Source organism: Xenopus tropicalis, chromosome 8, assembly GCF_000004195.4.
Source record: "Xenopus tropicalis strain Nigerian chromosome 8, UCB_Xtro_10.0, whole genome shotgun sequence".
Taxonomy (NCBI): Eukaryota; Metazoa; Chordata; class Amphibia; order Anura; family Pipidae; genus Xenopus; species Xenopus tropicalis.
This window is the reverse complement of record NC_030684.2, coordinates 39,736,883-39,745,370: the sequence shown is the minus strand read 5'-3', so window position 1 is coordinate 39,745,370 and position 8,488 is coordinate 39,736,883.

Below are 8,488 nucleotides of genomic sequence, written 5' to 3'. Positions count from 1 at the left end.
GGCAGCATAGGGAAGGCAGAGTATGGCACACACAGGCAGGGTAGGACAGGCAGAGTATGGCACACACAGGCAGGGTAGGGCAGGCAGAGTATGGCACACACAGGCAGGGTAGGGCAGGCAGAGTATGGCACACACAGGCAGGGTAGGGCAGGCAAAGTATGGCACATAGAGGCAGCATAGGGAAGGCAGAGTATGGCACACACAGGCAGGGTAGGACAGGCAGAGTATGGCACACACAGGCAGGGTAGGGCAGGCAGAGTATGGCACACACAGGCAGGGTAGGGCAGGCAGAGTATGGCACACAGAGGCAGCATAGGGAAGGCAGAGTATGGCACACACAGGCAGGGTAGGACAGGCAGAGTATGGCACACACAGACAGCATAGGACAGGCAGAGTGCTGCCTGTATGTGCCATACTCTGCTTGCCCTATGCTGCTTGTGGGAGGTGAACCTGGCAGGGGTTTGTTGTGGGAGTTTGTTAGCAGTTGGAAATAGCCATTAAATGGTCCCTAAGGTGTGTAATTATGTACTGGGGGTTGCTGTGCTATCCACAGGGGAGGAGGAGGCATATGGAATTTAAGGGTATATCTTAATATGACATAATTCTTTCACATATGAATGATGGTTGATATCCCCACAGTAAGGACCAAGCATTTGGGATTTTGCTGTGCTACCACCATTGTGATAAAATAGGTGTGGTTTGAAGTGGGTGTGGTTTCAAAAAGGGGAGTGGTCAAAACTGGCTTCCATTAGCGGCCCTCCACCATGTATGCTAGAGAAATTCCAGCCCTCAGCACCGTAGAAGTTGGACAGCACTGTATTAGCTGATGCGTTTAGGTGCACTCAAACCTGCATCAAAAACACAAGTCAAACACACAAAAGGCCCTAAACCCCAAAAAGCATCTTTTACCATTACATAACATTGTAGTCTTCTCTATCAAATATCTAAACCAGTTCCTCCCCACTTAGATTGTATACTCTGTAAAACAGGGCCCTCCATCCTTGTCTCTCACATAGTGCTTAAACTTGAATGTAACTGTATTTAGTATTTTTATTTCATGATTGGATTGATCCCTGTTTTGTTCATATTTGTATATGCAGCATGGTACAGTAGAACAAATCAAAGGATATGTTAACCCTAAAAAGTTGTAAAACTGCTTAGAGTGCTCTTCTACAAATTTTAAATGTAAAATTAGTCATTGGGACAGTCAGGAAAAAAACTAACTGAGAAGATGATGTTGTGATGTTTTTAATACTAATTAGAGAAACATCAGATGACTCTTCTAACTTCTAAGCAAAGTAACATTTGAGATGTTTTTTTCCTGACTGTAAAGAGTCAGCCAAAATGTCAACAGGTGGCAAAAAATTCATTATATTAGTAGTTTTTAATTCTCTAATGTTAATATCTTTGTAAATTTTGTAAAAAGGAGCAATTTTGCATTTTGCAACATATTCTTCAAACACAAATGCCTTCTGATGCCTTTCAACAGAAATGCAATAGTCTGCTCTCATATATACCATAAGATTTTCTGTCAAATTGTATTACTAGAGTAAATTTAAAATCAGATTTTCTGAATGCTACAATGCATCCTAAGGAAGCTTCTGTTTTACCTGGGGGAACCTACTATTGATTCTCAGCTCAGAAGAGCAGCCAAAGCCCCAACGGCTGCAGCACTGTGCCTGAACCAACACCATGATTTCTACATGCACATAACATGCAAATGGGGCACAAATAGTTACCACCTTACCCACCTTTGCAATCATGATTGTGCTGCAGCCTGAAGCAGCAGGCCCTGTACCTCTATGCTAGGGGAGTAAGTTTTGCCCCTGGCTATGTGCTGGGCCTCACTGCAGGCAGTAGGGTTGCCACCTTTCAAATATGCTAAATCTGGGTGGGGGTGGGTCTGTAATGTCAGGTGGCGGTTTCATAACATATAAGGGGTGGCCAGTCACCAATCTCCACATCTTAAGAGCAATGTCTGGATTTCCTAATATGAAAATCTTGAAAGGCAGTTTTCACCCAGAAAGGGGCATAACTACAGAGAAACCAGACCCTGGGGGGGCTTATGAGGTCAACCTGTGGACTATGGGACACTATAATTAATTTGCTGTGGGCCCAGAAACAGGACCAGTGGGAATCCTAGCAGGCAGTACAGATGCCAGATGGCCTAAAATCACCCCATACCATGTATCCTTGCCTTAAAGGCAATGTACACCCTCAAAACTAGTTCATAGAACATTATGCACTGCACTCTCCTGAGCTTTTTTAGGTAATTATAATTCTCAATATAGTGAAACATCAGCACCACCTACTGTTCATTTTGAGCCGAGTGGAAGTGGTTGAAAATTGTTAGCTTTACAAAAACTTTTTGGAACCTTTACATTTTATTTGAGGGGTAGGGTAGGTGCTAAAGCCATAGGTAGAATTCCTTACAGAGCTGTGAGTCTTGCTGGTTGTTTATATTTGTGCGTTATATACGGTGAATTCATTTTGTGCATTAGCATTATGTAAAGAGTTCTGTGATTAGCTCTGAAATGTTGTTAACTCCAGAACTTCAGAGCTGCAAATCCTGACTGCTGCTTATGTCAGTGGTTTTCCAACCAGACAGAATTTTGTAAAAACTCTTATCTGATGATAATATCTGTGGGGGTGGAACACACAATCAGTATTCAGCTGGAATGGAAGGTGTATCGCTGGTTAGCCCTTACCAATGAGTTGTGTGTATTGATACACAGGGAAAAGTGATCTGTAGAAGCTTCTCTAACTGGATGCTCTTTCATACAGTCCTAATAAAATACAAGGTTCTTGTGGTGTTTCAATGGTCTTGTAATGTTTATTGCAAGGAATCGAGTTTATTGGAAACTCAACTATCTGATGGGGACTTGGCTTCCGCTGAAGGTAGATGGTGAGTTTATGCTATACATGGCAGAACAGGTTCTCGAATAAATCTTATATTGTTTGTATGTTCCATATCATTACCCCATATAGACATTTAATTTAACAGATATTGGTGTCATGGTATATGCAATTGCATTGGTGCTGATTGGTTCTACCCACCTGGCTCACACTTATATGACACCAGCAGGTACTTATGTGTTCCAGGACATGGATCTGATCCAAAAATGTGACTGCTGACTGAGAAATGGCAGCACCCATATAAAGGCTGGCATGTCTGCCTGGAATGGTTTTCTGTTTCTTACACACTCTGTGGCCAAAATAGATATGAAATACCCTGCACGGTACTGTGTGTGTGGCTTCTATGTTCCCCTTTGCATCTTGTTTGAGATACCACACCAGGTGTCTGGGAAGCTTTAGCACCACCACCAAGTGACTTACCGTATATACTCGAGTATAAGCCGATCCGAGTATAAGCCGAGGTACCTAATTTTACCTAAGAAAACTGGAAAAACTTATTGACTCGAGTATAAGCCTACCCTAGGGTGGGAAATGCAGTAGCTGATCACATGATATGGATATACCTGATCAGTATTGATAATAATGGGAAATACTGTACTTTGGTACTAATTATAGGTAATTATTGATTGACTGAAGTTAAACACATAATATGTGTTTAACTTCAATCAATTATGATTAACTATAATTAGGATCTATAGGAAATATATACTACAGTATTATATATATGTAATGTATGTAATATGTCACATGTACAGTAATGGGAAAAGTTATATACTGCCCCCGCCAACCCTGTAGCGATTCCCGCAGCCCCCACCATCTCTATAGCCCACACGCACAGCACGGACAGTCTCTCAAAATGAAACAAGTCAGTCTTACACAGTGGCCGATTAAAAGTTCCTTCAGTCCCAGTTAATGTCGCTCTCAGCATGTCGGCTTCCCACAGAAGCGTAGCGCTGTGATAGGAACCACCTTCTACATTAGCCTGCTACCTGTTGGTGCGCTCCACAGTGGCGCCTGGGGCGGAAGTGACGTCACGCGCCCCTTCAGGTTGTCATGGCCTCGTCTTCCACACAGTCACATAGATATACTGTCTATCTATATAGATAGATAGACAGTATATCTATGTGACTGTGTGGAAGACGAGGCCATGACAACCTGAAGGGGCGCGTGACGTCACTTCCGCCCCAGGCGCCACTGTGGAGCGCACCAACAGGTAGCAGGCTAATGTAGAAGGTGGTTCCTATCACAGCGCTACGCTTCTGTGGGAAGCCGACATGCTGAGAGCGACATTAACTGGGACTGAAGGAACTTTAAATCGGCCACTGTGTAAGACTGACTTGTTTCATTTTGAGAGACTGTCCGTGCTGTGCGTGTGGGCTATAGAGATGATGGGGGCTGTGGGAATCGCTATAGGGTTGGCTGGGGCAGCAGGATTTGCTAGCATTGGGTCTGGGACTCGAGTATAAGCCGAGGGTACATTTTTCAGCACATTTTGTGTGCTGAAAAACTCGGCTTATACTCGAGTATATACGGTATTTTGAATGTGTGGGGTCATTATTCTTTAGGACTGCCTGTATGATAACGTTTCTTAACATGAAAATAAAGATGATTTACAATAGTTTTGCATCTCACCCATAAATAAAGCAAACAGCAGATTCTATAACAAAGACAGCTTTATTGCATTTTGTATGTAAATCCCAGTTTTCTTGAAATTAACACTGGTATCTTGCTATGGCTTTGACAATGATAGAGACCCCCTGACTCTATCACAACAAAGGTAATTCAACAGGAACCAGACCATATGATGAAATATTACTGGTTAAAGAGATGTTGATTATTTTTGGAGGTCTTGGACCATCCAGCTTGTTATATGGCAGGGGTGGGCAAACTTTTTAGCTCAGGGGCCACATTAACTAACATACGGGCCGGACCGGGCCGGGACATCGTTACGCCCGGGGCTGCCATCAAAAATTATGGGGCCTCTCAGCTCCCCCACAGCAACCCGCTGCTTCCTCCGTCCCGTCCTTCTGTTCCCTGGCTCCCCAGTGCATTCTTTTATATGGTTGTGCTCTGTGCATGCTGACGCTGTGCGCACGCACGGGGCGCAACCAATCAGGGCCCGTCATTCTTTTAAGGGGGCCGGATTGAAAGGGCTGACGGGCCGGATGTGGCCCGCAGGCCATAGTTTGCCCACCCCTGTTATATGGGCAAGTTCCAAACGCCAGCTTGCAAATGTGGGAAGGCACCATTAATGCTGAATGATATATACAGGTTTGGGGCAAAATACGCTGCCACCCCGATATCTTTTTCAGGAAATTCCTTGCTTATTTGAGCAAGACAATGCCAAATCACTTTCTGCCCATATTACAACAGCATTGCTGTGTACTGAAGGAGACATATTGGATAAATGGGAAAAACCCTAATTTTGTAGGCAATTATGAATAATATATGGTGCTGGTTTCACTTTGTGCTAAAAAGTAATCCTATCTGTAACAATGGCCCCTTTATTGGAGCTCCCTATAGATCCAAAAATGTCCCTGTCTGTGTTTGAAATGAAGGGTGGGCGTGTCCTAACGGTCCCTGCCAGAAGCACAGTAGGAGGGGGAGAGCCAATCACAGCCCTGCAGTCACACAAGCACAGACAGGCTTCAGTTCCCTATCAGGTCAGCCTAGCTGCTGATTGGTTCCTATCCTACAGTGCAATGTACTGAGGGCCGCCGGCTCCCCTGCACATCCAGAGAATTCAGCCAGCAGGAAGTGGAACACATGGGCGGGAGTAGTGGGGTTTTGGTGGAATTTCTCAATAAATCAGGATGAAACACAACTTTTTAAAGCACAATCCTTCTATATTTAGAAAAGTATAATGCACTGGTACATTCTAAATTTTTATGGGATATGTGTCCTTTAAGAGTCCATGTGCCAGACTGGCTCCCTGCCTGCAGTCTGACCTCCATTTGGAGCATCATTAAATGAAAAAAAAGGAGACCCCCAAAACTGTTGAGCAGCTGAAATCCTATATCGGGCAAGAATGGGGCAACATTTTACCTTAAAAACTCCAGCAATTGGTCTCCTCAGTTCCCAAATGTTGTTCCAGAATGTTGTTCAAAGAAAAGGGGTGCAACACAGTGGAAACCATGCCCCTCGCCCAACCTTTTTGGAACACGTTGCTGACATCAATTTAGATTTTTAGAAAACAATAAACATTTATCAGTTTCAACATTTAATATTTTGTTTTTGCACTATTTGCAATTATAAAATGAGTTTCATGATTTGCAGGTCATCTCATTTTCTAGTTTTACACAGCGTCCCAACTTTATTGAAAATGGGCATGTATAAAGTTATGCAAAAAAAGAAGTACAACACCTGTCAATAATGAATTCATCATAGAAAGATCTATAGTGCCGGCTTTTATGGATATTCAGAAAAGGTGAACAACCCTAGGATTCATGTGTCTGTGTGACAGGCCTTAAAGGAACAGTAACACCAAAAAATGAAAGTGTATAAAAGTAATAACAATATAATGTACTATTGCCCTGAATTGCTATAACTGGTGTATTTGCCTCAGAAAGACTACCATAGTTTATATAAAGGTCCCCATACACGGGCCGACTATAGCTGCCGAAACGGTCCAAGGGACGTCCAATCGGCCCGTGTATGGGCAGAACAGAGCTGCCTGGCCGACCAATATCTGGCCTGAAATTGGCCAGATCTTGATCGGCCAGGTTAGAAAATCCGGTCGGATCGGGGACCGCATCGCCGACTGCCCCATGGCCGCAAATGTAATCCGATCGTTTGGCCCCAGGGCCAAAAGATCCGATTATTTTTTTAAAAGCCACTTGCTACCCGATATCGCCCACCCGTAGGTGGGGATATCGGGTGAAGATCCGCTCGCTTGGCAACATCGCCAACCGAGCGGATCTTATAGTGTATGGGCACCTTAAGTTAGCTGCTGTGTAGCCATGGGGGCAGCCATTCAAAGGAGAAAAGGCACAGGTTACTTAGCAGATAACAGATAAACCCCCATTATATGGGGCTTATCTACTAATTATCTGCTATGTAACCTGTGCCTTTTCTCCTTTTTTCCAGCTTGAATGGCTGCCCCCATGGCTACACAGCAGCTTATTTATATAGTAGCTTTTCTGTAGCAAAAATACCAGTTTTTTGCAGAGCAACAGCACATTATATTTTAATTACTTTAAAACACTTTAATTTTTTGATGTTACTGTTCCTTTGAGGTGATGTAGGAACAAGCAGACATATAGAAATGCTGATGCTGGGAGAAGCATAGATTTGCAAGCAGGGAAAGGAATACACTGGAATACAACTGTAGGTTAATGTAGCATATTTCTAGCTAGTATAAACTATAACCTCAGCCCCTTCACCAAGTTCTCTGTTATGGGGTAGCTTCCTACAATGAAAATGAGGGACAAGGAAACAATGTTTTTCTTTGTCAGAAAGCCTAACTTTAAAATTAAATGTGCCCTGTAACTGGATTTAACACGCCATTATTTACAATAAATGTCATTAACTAATTCCTCCCGTGTAGTTCTAGGATGCTTTTTCACCTTTCTCAGAATCATTGACACCCCACGAGGTGAGATCTTGCGTGGAGCCCCAGAGCGAGGTCGATTGATGGTCATTTTGTGCTCCTTCCATTTTCGAACAATCGCACCAACAGTTGTCACCTTCTCTCCCAGCTTCTTGCTAATGGTTTTGTAGCCCATTCCAGCCTTGTGCAGGTCTACAATTTTGTCTCTGACATCCTTGGACAGCTCTTTGGTCTTTCCCATGTTGGAGAGTTTGGAGTCTGCTTGACTGATTGATTCTGTGGACAGGGGTCTTTTATACAGGTGACTAGTTAAGACAGGTGTCCTTAATGAGGTTGACTAATTGAGTAGAAGTGTCTAACCACTCTGTGGGAGCCAGAACTCTTAATGGTTGGTAGGGGTTCAAAAACTTATTTCACTCAATGAAATGCAAATGCTATCTTTTATTTAAAGTTATTTTTTCGATTTTCCTTTTGATGTGCTATCTGCCACTGTTAAAATAAACCTACCATTGAAATGATACTGTTCTGAGACTTTTCATTTCTTTGTCATTGGACAAACTTACAAAATCAGTGAGGGGTCAAATAATTATTTCCTCCACTGTATATAAAACTGGGTACTTTATTTATAGCCTAATAAGACAACTGTGTGCATATAGCGTTAGCCTGTTTTAGGGGTTAGCGCAGTGATCCCCAACCAGTGGCTCAGGGGCAACATGTTGCTCCCCAACCCCTTGGATGTTGCTCCCAGTGCCCCCAAACCAGGTAGTTATTTTTCCTGACTTTGTGGCGTTCTGGTTGAATAAAAACAAGATTTTCTACCAAATAAAGCCCCCTGTAAGCTGATAGTGTGCATAGAGGCTGCCTAATAGCCAATCACAGCCCTTATTTGGCTCCTCCATTAACTTTTATGATGCTTGTGTTGCTCTCCAAGTCTTTTTACATTTGACTGTGGCTCACGAGTAAGAAAGGTTGGGGACCCCCGGGTTAGTGTAGGTTAAGCCCTACTCAGGGCTCCTAAATAGT